The 15,892-nt window shown below is 34.8% G+C and overlaps 1 long non-coding RNA gene across 1 annotated transcript; it reads left to right on the forward strand.

The window, feature by feature from the left end:
• The first annotated feature begins 10,109 nt into the window (after positions 1–10,109).
• LOC146732309 (uncharacterized) lies at positions 10,110–12,770 on the forward strand. The gene is made up of 2 exons (XR_014927017.1): positions 10,110–10,283; positions 12,624–12,770. It is a non-coding gene; the product is annotated as an uncharacterized LOC146732309 (long non-coding RNA).
• The last annotated feature ends 3,122 nt before the right edge of the window (positions 12,771–15,892 follow it).

The following is a 15,892-nucleotide window of genomic DNA, read 5'->3' on the forward strand; positions in this document are numbered from 1 at the left end:
TTACCAATGTTTTACTAATGTGCTGTAACGGATATTTACCAATGTAAAGTAACACGTATTTACAAATGTACAGTAACACGTATTTACCAATGTACAGAAACACGTATTTACCAATGTACAGTAACATGTATTTACCAATGTTTTACCAATGTATTACCAATGTACTATAACGGATATTTACCAATGCACAGTAACATGTATTTACCAATGAACAGTAACACGTATTTACCAATGTACAGTAACAGGTATTTACCAATGTTTTACCAATGTACTGTAATGGGTATTTACCAATGTACAATAACACGTATTTACCAATGTTTTATCAATGTATTACCAATGTACAGTAACAGGTATTTACCAATGTTTTACCAATGTACAGTAACACGTATTTACCAATGTTTTATCAAAGTATTACCAATGTATAGTAACAGGTATTTACCAATGTACAGTAACACGTATTTACCAATGTTTTACCAGTGTACTGTAACGAATATTTATCAATGTACAGTAACACATATTTACCAATGTTTTACCAATGTATTACAATGTACAGTAACAGCTATTTACAAATGTACAGTAACACGTATTTACCATTGTTTTACTAATGTGCTGTAACGGATATTTATCAATGTACAGTAACACGTATTTATTAATGTTTTACCAATGTTTCACCAATTTATTACCAATGCACAGTAACATGTATTTACCAATGGACAGTAACACGTATTTACCAATGTTTTACCAATGTACAGTAACACGTATTTACCAATGTTTTATCAATGTATTACCAATGTACAGTAACAGGTATTTACCAATGTACAGTAACACGTATTTACCAATTTACAATAACACGTATTTACCAATGTACAATAACACGTATTTACCAATGTTTTACTAATGTGCTGTAACGGATATTTACCAATGTAAAGTAACACGTATTTACCATTTTTTTACCAATGTACAGTAACACGTATTTACCAATGTTTACCAATGTACAGTAAAACGTATTTACCAATGTTTTATCAATGTATTACCAATATATAGTAATACGTATTTACCAATGTACAGTAACATGTATTTACCAATGTTTTACCAGTGTACTGTAACGGATATTTATCAATGTACAGTAACACATATTTACCAATGTTTCACCAATGTATTACCAATGTACAGTAACAGCTATTTACAAATGTACAGTAACACGTATTTACCATTGTTTTACTAATGTGCTGTAACGGATATTTACCAATGTACAGTAACACGTATTTATTAATGTTTTACCAATGTACAGTAACATGTATTTACCAAAGTTTTACCAATGTATTACCAATGTACTATAACGGGTATTTACCAATGTACAGTAACACGTATTTACCAATGTTTTACCAATGTTTTACCAATTTATTACCAATGTACAGTAACACGTATTTATTAATGTTTTACCAATGTACAGTAACATGTATTTACCAAAGTTTTACCAATGTATTACCAATGTACTATAACGGGTATTTACCAATGTACAGTAACACGTATTTACCAATGTTTTACCAATGTTTTACCAATTTATTACCAATGCACAGTAACATGTATTTACCAATGGACAGTAACACGTATTTACCAATGTACAGTAACAGGTATTTACCAATGTTTTACCAATGTACTGTAACGGGTATTTACCAATGTACAATAACACGTATTTACCAATGTGTTACCAATGTTTTACCAATGTACAGTAACACGTATTTACCAATGTTTTATCAATGTATTACCAATGTACAGTAACAGGTATTTACCAATGTACAGTAACACGTATTTACCAATGTACAATAACACGTATTTACCAATGTACAATAACACGTATTTACCAATGTTTTACTAATGTGCTGTAACGGATATTTACCAATGTAAAGTAACACGTATTTACCATTTTTTTACCAATGTACAGTAACACGTATTTACCAATGTTTACCAATGTACAGTAAAACGTATTTACCAATGTTTTATCAATGTATTACCAATATATAGTAATACGTATTTACCAATGTACAGTAACACGTATTTACCAATGTTTTACCAGTGTACTGTAACGGATATTTATCAATGTACAGTAACACATATTCACCAATGTTTTACCAATGTATTACCAATGTACAGTAACAGCTATTTACAAATGTACAGTAACACGTATTTACCATTGTTTTACTAATGTGCTGTAACGGATATTTACCAATGTACAGTAACACGTATTTATTAATGTTTTACCAATGTACAGTAACATGTATTTACCAAAGTTTTACCAATGTATTACCAATGTACTATAACGGGTATTTACCAATGTACAGTAACACGTATTTACCAATGTTTTACCAATGTTTTACCAATTTATTACCAATGCACAGTAACATGTATTTACCAATGGACAGTAACACGTATTTACCAATGTACAGTAACAGGTATTTACCAATGTTTTACCAATGTACTGTAACGGGTATTTACCAATGTACAATAACACGTATTTACCAATGTGTTATCAATGTATTACCAATGTACAATAACACGTATTTACCAATGTACAGTAACAGGTATTTACCAATGTTTTACCAATGTACTGTAACGGGTATTTACCAATGTACAATAACACGTATTTACCAATGTTTTATCAATGTATTACCAATGTACAATAACACGTATTTACCAATGTACAGTAACAGGTATTTACCAATGTTTTACCAATGTACTGTAACGGGTATTTACCAATGTACAATAACACGTATTTACCAATGTTTTATCAATGTTTTACCAATGTACAATAACACGTATTTACCAATGTACAGTAACAGGTATTTACCAATGTTTTACCAATGTACTGTAACGGGTATTTACCAATGTACAATAACACGTATTTACCAATGTTTTATCAATGTATTACCAATGTACAATAACACGTATTTACCAATGTACAGTAACAGGTATTTACCAATGTTTTACCAATGTACTGTAACGGGTATTTACCAATGTACAATAACACGTATTTACCAATGTTTTATCAATGTATTACCAATGTACAGTAACACGTATTTACCAATGTTTTACCAATGTACAGTAACACGTATTTACCAATGTTTTATCAATGTATTACCAATGTACAGTAACAGGTATTTACCAATGTACAGTAACAGGTATTTACCAATGTACAATAACACGTATTTACCAATGTTTTATCAATGTATTACCAATGTACAGTAACACGTATTTACCAATGTATTACCAATGTACAGTAACAGGTATTTACCAATGTACAGTAACACGTATTTACCAATGTACAATAACACGTATTTACCAATGTTTTATCAATGTATTACCAATGTACAGTAACACGTATTTACCAATGTTTTACCAATGTATAGTAACACGTATTTACCAATGTTTTATCAATGTATTACCAATGTACAGTAACAGGTATTTACCAATGTACAGTAACACGTATTTACCAATGTACAATAACAGGTATTTACCAATGTACAATAACACGTATTTACCAATGTTTTATCAATGTATTACCAATGTACAGTAACACGTATTTACCAATGTACAATAACGCTTATTACTAATGTAGGCTTCCATGACACAAACTGTTGCACTACAAAAAAAAGAATACACTGTGCCAATCAACCTACTAACACGCCAAAGTATCTGATCTATTTCAGCGATGGAAAAAAAACAAGATTTTGTAACAGATTTCACTACTTCCCTTTGAACTAGATGCCCCGCTAGATCCGTGCACGAAACCCGTACACAGAACTAGCTCCCTCTTGGTCGAAGGTCGGCGAACACTACAGACATGACATTACATCATTTTTTAAGGTCTTTTCTGGACTCATCACATCTGGTAACGTACAAAACATACTTACATAAGGTAAGGTTCATGCCATGTGTGGCCACATGTGTCTAGTCAGTCCGGCGAACCATTTATTAAACACCCTAAAAGCAAACTAAAACAGCTGCCATTATATTGTTTATAGTGCACAAAGCGTAATGATTGAAAACACAAAAACTAAATGGAAAAAGTTAACTTGAATTAGCATTATACATTTTCAAAGAACCGGCATTGGCTGTGCAAATATCTATTATTGGTTAACACAAATATAACCCCCGGTACTGACACGCCGACCGCCCAGGAAAAACAAAGAATAAAAAGACCGCTCCTATAGGAAATTGGAAAAAAATACCTGGAAACCTGTATCCGTCACACTGTCGAGCGTGAGCATAATGGATACAGCGTCGACACATCTACGTAACATTTTTACAGGGCGCTCAACAACTGAATCGATGCTATAATAACGACTGTATTACCTTGTGTGTAATGATTAGTTTCACTATGAGAAATGAAAAGTGACATGTGTTTGTCGTAAAAAGTAACAGCCTAAAAAACTGACTTCATCAAGCCTCAGAAAACCAGAAAAAACTTAATACAATCATAACCTAATCTCTTAAAATTAATAAATCTGTACATAAATAGTATTTATTACACTAGTGAGGAGCAATTTTGAGTATTGTTCCAAAGATGTCAATACGTGTTGCACCTCGTTGCACGAGGCTACGCATGCTTTTCCATATTTTAAAATGTCGTTTAAATGTCAGAATACCATCAGAATATCATCATACATCTCCCCATCGTCCACCTGCACGGTATTGGTAACCAATGTCCTTGTTCTGGCAATCTAAAAGTTGCACATTACATACAACATATTCGATGTCTCTGTTCTGGCAATCTAAAAGTTGCACATTACATATAACATAGCAGATGTCCCTGTTCTGGCAATCTAAAAGTTGCACATTACATACAACATAGTCGGTGTCTTGTTCTGGCTATCTAAAAGTTGCACATTACATTCAATATATTCGATGTCTCTGTTCTGGCTATCTAAAAGTCGCACATTACATACAACATAGTCGATGTCTTGTTCTGGCTATCTAAAAGTTGCACATTACATACAACATAGTCGGTGTCTCTGTTCTGGCAATCTAAAAGTTGCACATTACATACAACATATTCGATGTCTCTGTTCTGGCAATCTAAAAGTTGTACATTACATACAACATAACCAATGTCCCTGTTCTGGCAATCTAAAAGTTGCACATTACATACAACATATTCGATGTCTCTGTTCTGGCAATCTAAAGTTGCACATGACATACAACACATTCGATGTCTTGTTCTGGCTATCTAAAAGTTGCACATTACATACAACATATTCGATGTCTCTGTTCTGGCTATCTAAAAGTTGCACATTACATACAACATAGCCGATGTCCCTGTTCTGGCAATCTAAAAGTTGCACATTACATATAACATATTCGATGTCTCTGTTCTGGCAATCTAAAAGTTGCACATTACATACAACATATTCGATGTCTCTGTTCTGGCAATCTAAAAGTTGCACATTACATACAATATATTCGATGTCTCTGTTCTGGCTATCTAAAAGTTGCACATTACATACAACATATTCGTTGTCTTGTTCTGGCTATCTAAAAGTTGCACATTACATACAACATAGTCGGTGTCTCTGTTCTGGCAATCCAAAAGTTGCACATTACATACAACATATTCGATGTCTCTGTTCTGGCAATCTAAAAGTTGTACATTACATACAACATAAACAATGTCCCTGTTCTGGCAATCTAAAAGTTGTACATTACATACAACATAACCAATGTCCCTGTTCTGGCAATCTAAAAGTTGCACATTACGTACAACATATTCGATGTCTCTGTTCTGGCAATCTAAAAGTTGTACATTACATACAACATAACCAATGTCCCTGTTCTGGCTATCTAAAAGTTGTACATTACATACAACATAACCAATGTCCCTGTTCTGGCAATCTAAAAGTTGCACATTACATACAACATATTCGATGTCTCTGTTCTGGCTATCTAAAAGTTGCACATTACATACAACATATTCGATGTCTCTGTTCTGGCAATCTAAAAGTTGCACATTACATACAACATATTCGATGTCTCTGTTCTGGCAATCTAAAAGTTGCACATTACATACAATATATTCGATGTCTCTGTTCTGGGTATCTAAAAGTTGCACATTACATACAACATATTCGATGTCTCTGTTCTGGCAATCTAAAAGTTGCACATTACATACAACATATTCGATGTCTCTGTTCTGGCTATCTAAAAGTTGCACATTACATACAACATAGCCGATGTCCCTGTTCTGGCAATCTAAAAGTTGCACATTACATATAACATATTCGATGTCTCTGTTCTGGCAATCTAAAAGTTGCACATTACATACAACATATTCGATGTCTCTGTTCTGGCAATCTAAAAGTTGCACATTACATACAATATATTCGATGTCTCTGTTCTGGCTATCTAAAAGTTGCACATTACATACAACATATTCGTTGTCTTGTTCTGGCTATCTAAAAGTTGCACATTACATACAACATAGTCGGTGTCTCTGTTCTGGCAATCCAAAAGTTGCACATTACATACAACATATTCGATGTCTCTGTTCTGGCAATCTAAAAGTTGTACATTACATACAACATAAACAATGTCCCTGTTCTGGCAATCTAAAAGTTGTACATTACATACAACATAACCAATGTCCCTGTTCTGGCAATCTAAAAGTTGCACATTACGTACAACATATTCGATGTCTCTGTTCTGGCAATCTAAAAGTTGTACATTACATACAACATAACCAATGTCCCTGTTCTGGCTATCTAAAAGTTGTACATTACATACAACATAACCAATGTCCCTGTTCTGGCAATCTAAAAGTTGCACATTACATACAACATATTCGATGTCTCTGTTCTGGCTATCTAAAAGTTGCACATTACATACAACATATTCGATGTCTCTGTTCTGGCAATCTAAAAGTTGCACATTACATACAACATATTCGATGTCTCTGTTCTGGCAATCTAAAAGTTGCACATTACATACAATATATTCGATGTCTCTGTTCTGGGTATCTAAAAGTTGCACATTACATACAACATATTCGATGTCTCTGTTCTGGCAATCTAAAAGTTGCACATTACATACAACATATTCGATGTCTTGTTCTGGCAATCTAAAAGTTGCACATTACATACAACATATTCGATGTCTCTGTTCTGGCTATCTAAAAGTTGCACATTACATACAACATATTCGATGTCTCTGTTCTGGCAATCTAAAAGTTGCACATTACATACAACATATTCGATGTCTCTGTTCTGGCTATCTAAAAGTTGCACATTACATACAGCATATTCGATGTCTCTGTTCTGGCTATCTAAAAGTTGCACATTACATAAACTGCACTCCAACTAATACCATTGTGTGTTCTGTCGACATTTATAGTTTATGTTTCATAATCCGATTACGTCTACAGTATGGAATATCGAATATGATAGAAAAATATAACTTGTTTTCATTTGTTAGATCCACATCACCGAGACCAGTCTTTCGTTATTCATGCCTAACACCGTTCAACTTTTACGCGCAAAGAACATTGGGATGTAGAATAATTGGGCGTCACAATGTAACAGGCGTTCGATAATTCTATACAGACGCGGGGTTCGCTCTCTGTTCGGCCTCATTGTTTATTGTGCCTCGGTCTTCCAGCTTCGTGGAAAACCTTGCCATTTGCATCTAAAACTATGTACTGGTCAACCGCTTGACGTCAAAGAAAAATGTTTCCGAGAAGCCCCTTAGGTGGCCACGTGAATCTACCCCACGTTTACGTGTTGTTCGGCGAAGTCGATAGGCAAGTAAAGTTATGCGCCCGACAGCAGATAGTTTCAATTGTACATCAAGCTGGGTTGATGGTGGATGAAGATGATAACGTCTTAGACGATTTACATCATCATCCAATGGTATTACGTGCTTGTGAGGAAGTGGAAGAGAATGCAGATTTCGCCTTGCAGGATCTGAAAGACTCGGATATATTCACTATATGCAAAGAAATCAATCCTAATATGGTGTTTATGGTAATTCGACGATTCAGAGAAATTTTCAGTAGGAACAGACAGCCTGATCACCGCAAAGATAACGATGTCATCGCAGTTAAGGAAATACCGCAATGGTTTCGTGGGATTTTGAACCACGTCATACAAATGCAAAATGTCGGTAAGAGGGTGTCTAAAAAAGAAGCTTCCATTCACGGGGCATTAAGGGGTGAGAATAAGAAGTGTCCAATAAGTGAGAGAAGTGAGTCATCTAGCGACAAAAAAGACCATTACCGAACCACTTTTGAAGGTCACACAGACGCCAAACCTATCGTTAGTTGCAGCAGGAATCTACCCTCTCTTGAAATACCTATAGGTGTTCAGGCGCCGAGAACGCATGGACTGAGACTGGCGCCCATTCTAAGAGACAGAAGGGTATAACGATTATTTCGTACTAGTGGATTGTCCAAATCAATTAGTGAAATTTGAAGCATGTTTTATGTGAGTGGAGAAATATGGAATAAATAATTTGATTTATAGTGATTTCTAATTTTCTTTAATCAATCTATGCTACATGTTATAATGCTATGGAGGTGGATATATCTCATGTGCGGACCCTTAATTTCTAAAGGATAAAAACTAGAGGGCATTGTTCATTTGAGTGAATGGTCGCCGTTCATGAAAACCGATTGCCGTTTGTTTACCTTATTGCGATTAAGAAATGTATTTATTTTTGGAGCTATCACAATATTGCAGGAAAAGTACGTAGAAGTAGGAAACCTCGCTGTCCCGTTCTGCCACAAAATCTTATTACCAGGGATGTGTCTGAAATGTTAAAGGGCAGTGGTCAGGCGCCGCGGACTCACAACGACGTATACAACGCGTGTAAAATGCATTGTTTATTTACATGAAATTCGAACACGCGCTGCGCGACGACCACCACCCTTTGAAGCATTGGGATATTGCCACTACTGAACACAATAAACAATGTATTTAATGGGATATTGCCACTACTGAACACAATAAATAATGTATTTAAAAACAAAAAATATACGTTTATACTGTCTACATTGTCGATCCTAAACAGTAGTTGTGTTCTCACTTGCGAACTCGATCCGGAAACCGAATGCTGCAACGTTGTGTGAAGTAAACGTGCGCACGTGATGTCACTATAGTAACGGTTTCAGAAATGCCTTGGTAACATAATTACTAATTTTAGAGTCAATCTAAACCGTGGTCGTTCCACAATCCGTGAGAAATCACCACTAGACAATGGTGAAACAAATACCTATGCACGGAAACGTTGAGTTTGGGAGAATTTCAAATCACGTATTTCAAATATATGTGATATTATATCACACACTCGTTTTAGCCGACATCTGAAACTACCAGAAATAGTCAAATCAATATTTGACAATAATTCGAGAAATATTGCGTGAAATCATCGCGCTGATATTCAGCCATAATGTAACATGGTCAATATGCTTACACAGACCAAATATAATGTCAGGCTTTTTATTACATAGTGTTAAGATATGAAAATTATTACACTGCTTTATCACATATGCCAAATCATATACTAAGGAGGTTCGATCCTAACCGTAGAATCGTTTACTTTACTCTTTTGGGAGTGTTTCACTTCTGGGTTCCAAAACGTCACTGCATATCATGAATAATTAATAGCAACGAATACACCTCAAAATATAATATATTACCTGCGCCGGCGCGACATGGAACAGAACGCGGGTAGAGTGTCATACCTATGTTAGACTTGACCAGTCCTGGTAATTTTATAAATCTTTCTTAAATCCTGGTCTGATGCGAAATTACCAAAATATCGTCAACGCGACGGATTCTACAAACTCGTTTTTAATTATCACATAAAATATTTAAATTGCCACGACTTGGCCAGTCTAGACGCAATGATCCCGGGACCCGCCGTAGGCGGCAGTATTTTCACGCGAGGTCAATTTTGGATCACCAGGTCATTCATAAACGCGTAATTAAGACTGAAACGAGAATCAATTTTGGATGCCAGAAATCAACCAAAGACGCTTATTTGGCTATAATTTGCGCTGTCAAGGCAAAGTTCAGGTTAATAAAATAAGATTGACGACGTTTTCCCAGGAGAAAAATATGAACTATTTGTTGAAAAAAGCGGAGAAAAATTGATACGCAAAAATCGTGACGTCGACTCTACGCATGCGATGCAGCGTCATGGAAATTGTCTACAGTACACGTGCACTCATCTTTCGATGACGTAGAATATTTTGCAAGTCAGCCCAGTCTGTACAGACATTGTACTAATAGAAGGTAAGAGCTCTTGCCCTTTTCCACAAATTTTAATATATTCTTAACAATTGCTTTACCTATAAAACTCTGCACACCATGCTATGATCATTCAGTGTTTTGAACTAAACGACTCATCGCTTAGCAAAGCCGATTTTCAGGATTTATTGGCACCTGATGTCATGAATCAGGGAATCTAATGGCCAAAAATAAATCGCCATGTATTGCATCGTACATAAATGATGACAGCGATTTACTAGGCCTATGGTCTGTGAACTCGTATGATTTGTGTGTTGTGCACATGCACGGTGCGACGAGTAAAAATTACCTAACCTATCGGTCCTTCACGGCCACAGTTGTCATGATGCATCTCAATAAAATAGCATCTAAAACCAAAATAAGGCCGATATGTGTAAATACTTGTACATTAATAGTCTGGTCTATGCAGCCAGCAATAATGAAATTGCAAGAATGGCATTGGCAAAATGATGACATCTGATGTAGCCATGTCTGGGGCATGGATATGATTTATAGTCTTTGCCTATTAATGTAATGTTAAAGTGTCTATGAAGTATGTCAGCATTTGTGACCACGCCATTGGTTATTCGGCATAGGCTAGCGCTACCACACACTGTATAATATTGAGCAAAAAGTATTGTATTTCATTCACCACATTGGCATGGCTGGCTGTACCCATTCTTACTTTTTCATGACCATTGTTTGGCCCACTACAATTTTCTTGTGATTTAGGCGTATTTTTGTCACATGCAAGAAACAGAGCTGCAATATGTACATCAAAAATGCTCTTATCATGCTTGTGATGTTGCTATTGTAGGTAAATGGCCACATCAGGAATGTACATAACTGTTATTAATTAGGCAGAAACTGATAGGGGCCAATTCCTTGTGCTGATGTCTACATACACATGTACATCAGTGATAGTTTTGCTGTCACCAGCTGCCATTCTTGAAATGGTGCCATCGATCAACAGTTCATGCCACTCACCTCAACCTTAAACAATGACATGTGTTGTCATTTGTTAATAAGGCCAAATTTTATTTTTATGGAAATGAGTTACCTTTTTCTATAATGAACAAAAGTTGATATCAATATCAGCATGTAAAAAAAAACAATTGTTTAAAATGATTGTATTTGATGTAGACTGAACATAATAAATCAAAAATAATAAAATACCTGCCTAACTACCCAATATTTTTACCCTAATACTGGAAACACCAAATTTGTTTTTCATTGGCCTCATAATGGTTTGAGATCTTTTTAACATAGTCCACATAAATAATGAGGGATGAACTGGTATTCTGTACAAACAGGTCCATGTATTTACATTCTATGTTTCTGGTTTGATGCTGACTCATTTACAGCCCTGTCATTGGTGATACCAGGATTTTACTCCTTATAGCATGTGTGTGGGCTGTCTTATGAAAACCAACAATGCTGTCTTTGCACATTCACTCTAGTTATATGTCAGATGGCACATTGGTATTACCATGTGATAAATTCATTATTTTTACGAGTTCTATCAGTCTGATGGGATTGATATCATCAATGATATTCCTATGAAGTACAATTACATTTCATATAGTCTCTTTGCACCTACTTCATTCTGAATGGACAGTTGGATGAACATACAATAGCCTAAAAGTAAGGGGGTATATTTGTACGACACTCTTTGTACGTAACTTTGCATGATATGGGTCTATAATACTGTCTTGTACAATGTTTGTAAACAGTTAACTACTGGTTTTGTACAGTTTATTGTTGCTGCATATATACAGTATTTTCGGCAATATGACTACTACCAAATTGGTTGTTGGTGGTGATACCTATCATTTGGGTCTTCCGTCAACACTTATGTGCTTTTGCACCATGATATTTATTTATTTATTTATTTATTTATTTATTTTATTATTAGACGCATAAAATCCTTAGGAAAGGATAAAAAGGGTCTTACAGAAAGAAATTAAAAAAAAAAAACACAAAAAACTACAATCTAAAAAAGAAAACAAAAAATAAATAAGTCGTTTCATGCACATCATACCAGATTTAATCATGACACTCTGTTGACAACACTAATTTACCTCATTATAATGTAAATGTGCATAACCTGTGTTTATTTTCAATGAGAGGATGCTTGAATGCACGGTAGTGCTTTCAGCATCCTCTCGCCAGTTATTTACAATGTGCTTCAAGATTTAATTATGGAAAGTCCAATCATTTCCAAAGCATTATCTATTTCAACAATGTTCTTCCTATTGAACATTCCTCTACTCAACACCTTACTCAAATCATTCATTACCTTGATATAATCCTTACCACTTACTTGTTTTTTTTATTTTCTTCCAGGCGAGATAATTCAACCATCACCTGTACCTCCTACTGGTTAAACTTGACAATTATTTTTACTTTATTCTTACTCGAATGTTTTTTGTAAACTTGTTGTTTATTGTTGGTTAAAATAAAAAATAAAAACTTTATTATTTCCTTTCCTTACAGACGATTATTTTATTCACACTATTTTTACCTGGTTGTCTTCCAACTGGTCTGCTAGTGATGTCTAATAGCAACTGGCCAAATTACAATCGAGTGGTGGGTGGGTCACAGTCAAGTACAAATAAGCCATTCACTGCTAAAGAACAAATATAATCATTCTTCCCGATCAAGTACTTTAACCTCCCCCTCTTGATTCAAATGACATAACCAAAAGACTTAAAACATCACCTACTTCCTATAACACACAACACCCATATTCACATAATTGTTCATACCTGTATGCATTGTCACAGCAAAATCAATTCCATAAATTTACCAACGGATCAAGCAAATCATTTGCCCATATTAACTATAGCCTCTTCTGTAAGCCATCTAATGCTTGTGGCTTGTGTTTCAATTACATAACGTTAGTCCAAAAATGTCAGCTTCTATTTATTTGAACACTCGGGGGGGGGGGGACTCTGGATGTATGTATGTATGTACAGGACGGGTAGGTTACGATATCATAAGAGGTATGTTTGAGAGGGGTCCTAAGAAACTCTTATCCACAGCAAGGCCCGGGGGTACTGGTACTCAGACCTGGTACCCGTGCTGAAGTACAACTTAAAAAAAAAAGTCTCTAAACACGTACTGAAAAATGAAATATAGTGAAATTATACCCTGAAATTATATGAGTGAAATGTATTTTTTTTTATTTGGTGCAGCTCCTAGTTTACATAGTGAGCCCCTGTTACAAAAGGGAAGCAATAAATAAATAAAAAAAAAAAAAAAAATACCCCTTTTCAAGGGCAAAAACTTAAAATAGATACCCTATATACATGTACATACTAAAATCATGTTGTTTTCAAGTTGAAGTAAAATGAATTCATGATGTTGTTTTTTTTCTCGCGCTTTATTTATTTATTTTAAAATATTCAACAATTTTTTCACTAAAATAAATTGTCATGTTTTCCTAAAAATATCTAATAATTTCAAACAGAATTTCTAATGCCAGTGGACATTCAAACGCATTACCTACTTTACTGAAAATCCTCTGAAATTCTGTAATCATTTGACAAGATACCATAATCAAAAGACGATTGGCTGAAGTTATCATAAATCATCCCAAACAAATGTGTACATTGCCAAGATTTGTAACATTTTGTGAACATAGCGCAAAACATAGAGTAAATATGACACGAGTTGCTATGGTTTCACATCTACAGCAGCAGAGTCATGTCAACGAGTATTATTATTATGCGTAAAGAGTTAAAATAACAATGTTGGATTTTTTCTCAGGGATGACTGAGTCATTGTATGTTAATTAATTGATTCGTAGAAATATAGATTCATCGAAAGAAACAGCCTTTATATTAAAAGACAATTAATACTGGTTTACTATATATTAAACTTACCTCTGTATAAAATTGAAAAAGGTGCAATCTAAAAATTTGTGTTAATGGTTCTCCATATAAATCACCATCCATACAAGTTGGACAATGTCTGGGAGCCCAGGAACTATGATCAACTGTACTCTATGGGGGGGGGGGGGTATCGGCTGGCGAGACATACTCAGTCCACCTACTGATTTCAAACCTAATTTCAGAGACAGTTATGCCTTGCCAATCACCAAGTTTGAGGGTGACTTACAGTCGCGCATCGTACATGAGGCGTAGCCCACCACTGGTTTCCTCAAGCACTACAATTTTACTGCTTCTGACAAATGTCCACTCTTTCTTTCCCACATATTCCTGGAATGTCAGGAAATTGGCATTCTTTGCGACCTCATCAATCGTATAGGATCCGGGCTCCTGAAGACATATGTGTCGGCTATATCATGGTGGTTTGTTGTTTGTTGGGCGTGGTTTCTCAAATGTGGGCGTTGTTTTTTCAAATGTGGGCGTGGTTTCTCAAATGTGGGCGTTGTTTTTTCAAATGTGGGCGTTGTTTTTTTCAAATGTGGGCGTTTTTTCAAATGTGGGCGTTGTTTCTAAAATGTGGGCATGGTTTCTCAAATGTGGGCGTTGTTTTTTCAAATGTGGGCGTTGTTTTTTCAAATGTGGGCGTTGTTTTTTCAAATGTGGGCGTTGTTTCTAAAATATCGATATTCGTAACTCAAACAATTCTGCATGTTTTAATCGTGTGTGTACAGAAAGCAGGCACAAATTAATCGTGTGTGTACAGAAAGCAGGCACAGACAGGAAGGAAAGACAGGATAATGGGATATTAATTACAAACTCACAATCAGTAAGTTACATGTCTTCATTGTATTTATTTATTTGCTGCTATGTATTGTAGATGTTCAGTAAAATAGAAATGTGTTTTCAGGTATGTTACATGCTGGTATAAGTGAAAGGCAACTAGGAAATATTCTTGAAGTCTAGGGAGAGAGGTTGGAACTGCTATTGAAAAAATAGCTAATGCTTTCGCAATCCTTGGAAGATAATTTTACATATTAATTATGTATTTTTATGGTATTTTTTCAATTATTCAGAACTAAAGAAAACCATGAAATACCAGAAATACATAATTCTGAAGTATACTTTCTATTTTAGATATTATAGAATATCATAATGACATTTGTTAGGAAATTTAATATTTAGAATACATGTATACTTATCTCACTGGTCATGTTTTTTTGTCCCCAAGTGGTCACAGCACCAATAAATGTAGGCATGGCAACGTAGTATTGGGAGAAGTTACAATTTATAGTCTTTCAGGTTTGTTATAATAGATACATGTGTGCTTTCGATAATTGGTGAAATCAAGCATCGTAGGTGCTAGGCAAGTTGTAATGACATGGGGAAAATACATCAGTATTCTTTTTATTTAAAATTATTATACTTTGTTTTGTGTTTCCAGCTTCTATTAATATACAATATTAATACTGATTCTTTAACGGAACATGTATTATACCACTCGCTATTTGCATTATCCGAACATTTATTCACACATATATTACTTGTGTTACTTAGTTTGTTCAAAATATGGTAGAAGTATTATTAGTTTACTCTATTAAACCTGCTTTTTTTTCGTGGGTTGGAAAGTTGAATTTGAGAAATTACCCAAATCCCTAAATCAAAATTAGGGAAATTTTTGGTTCATATCAATTGGATTAAAATAAAATATATTGTTTGGGTTTT

Source organism: Saccoglossus kowalevskii, chromosome 18 (assembly GCF_978046115.1).
Source record: "Saccoglossus kowalevskii chromosome 18, keSacKowa6.1, whole genome shotgun sequence".
Taxonomy (NCBI): Eukaryota; Metazoa; Hemichordata; class Enteropneusta; family Harrimaniidae; genus Saccoglossus; species Saccoglossus kowalevskii.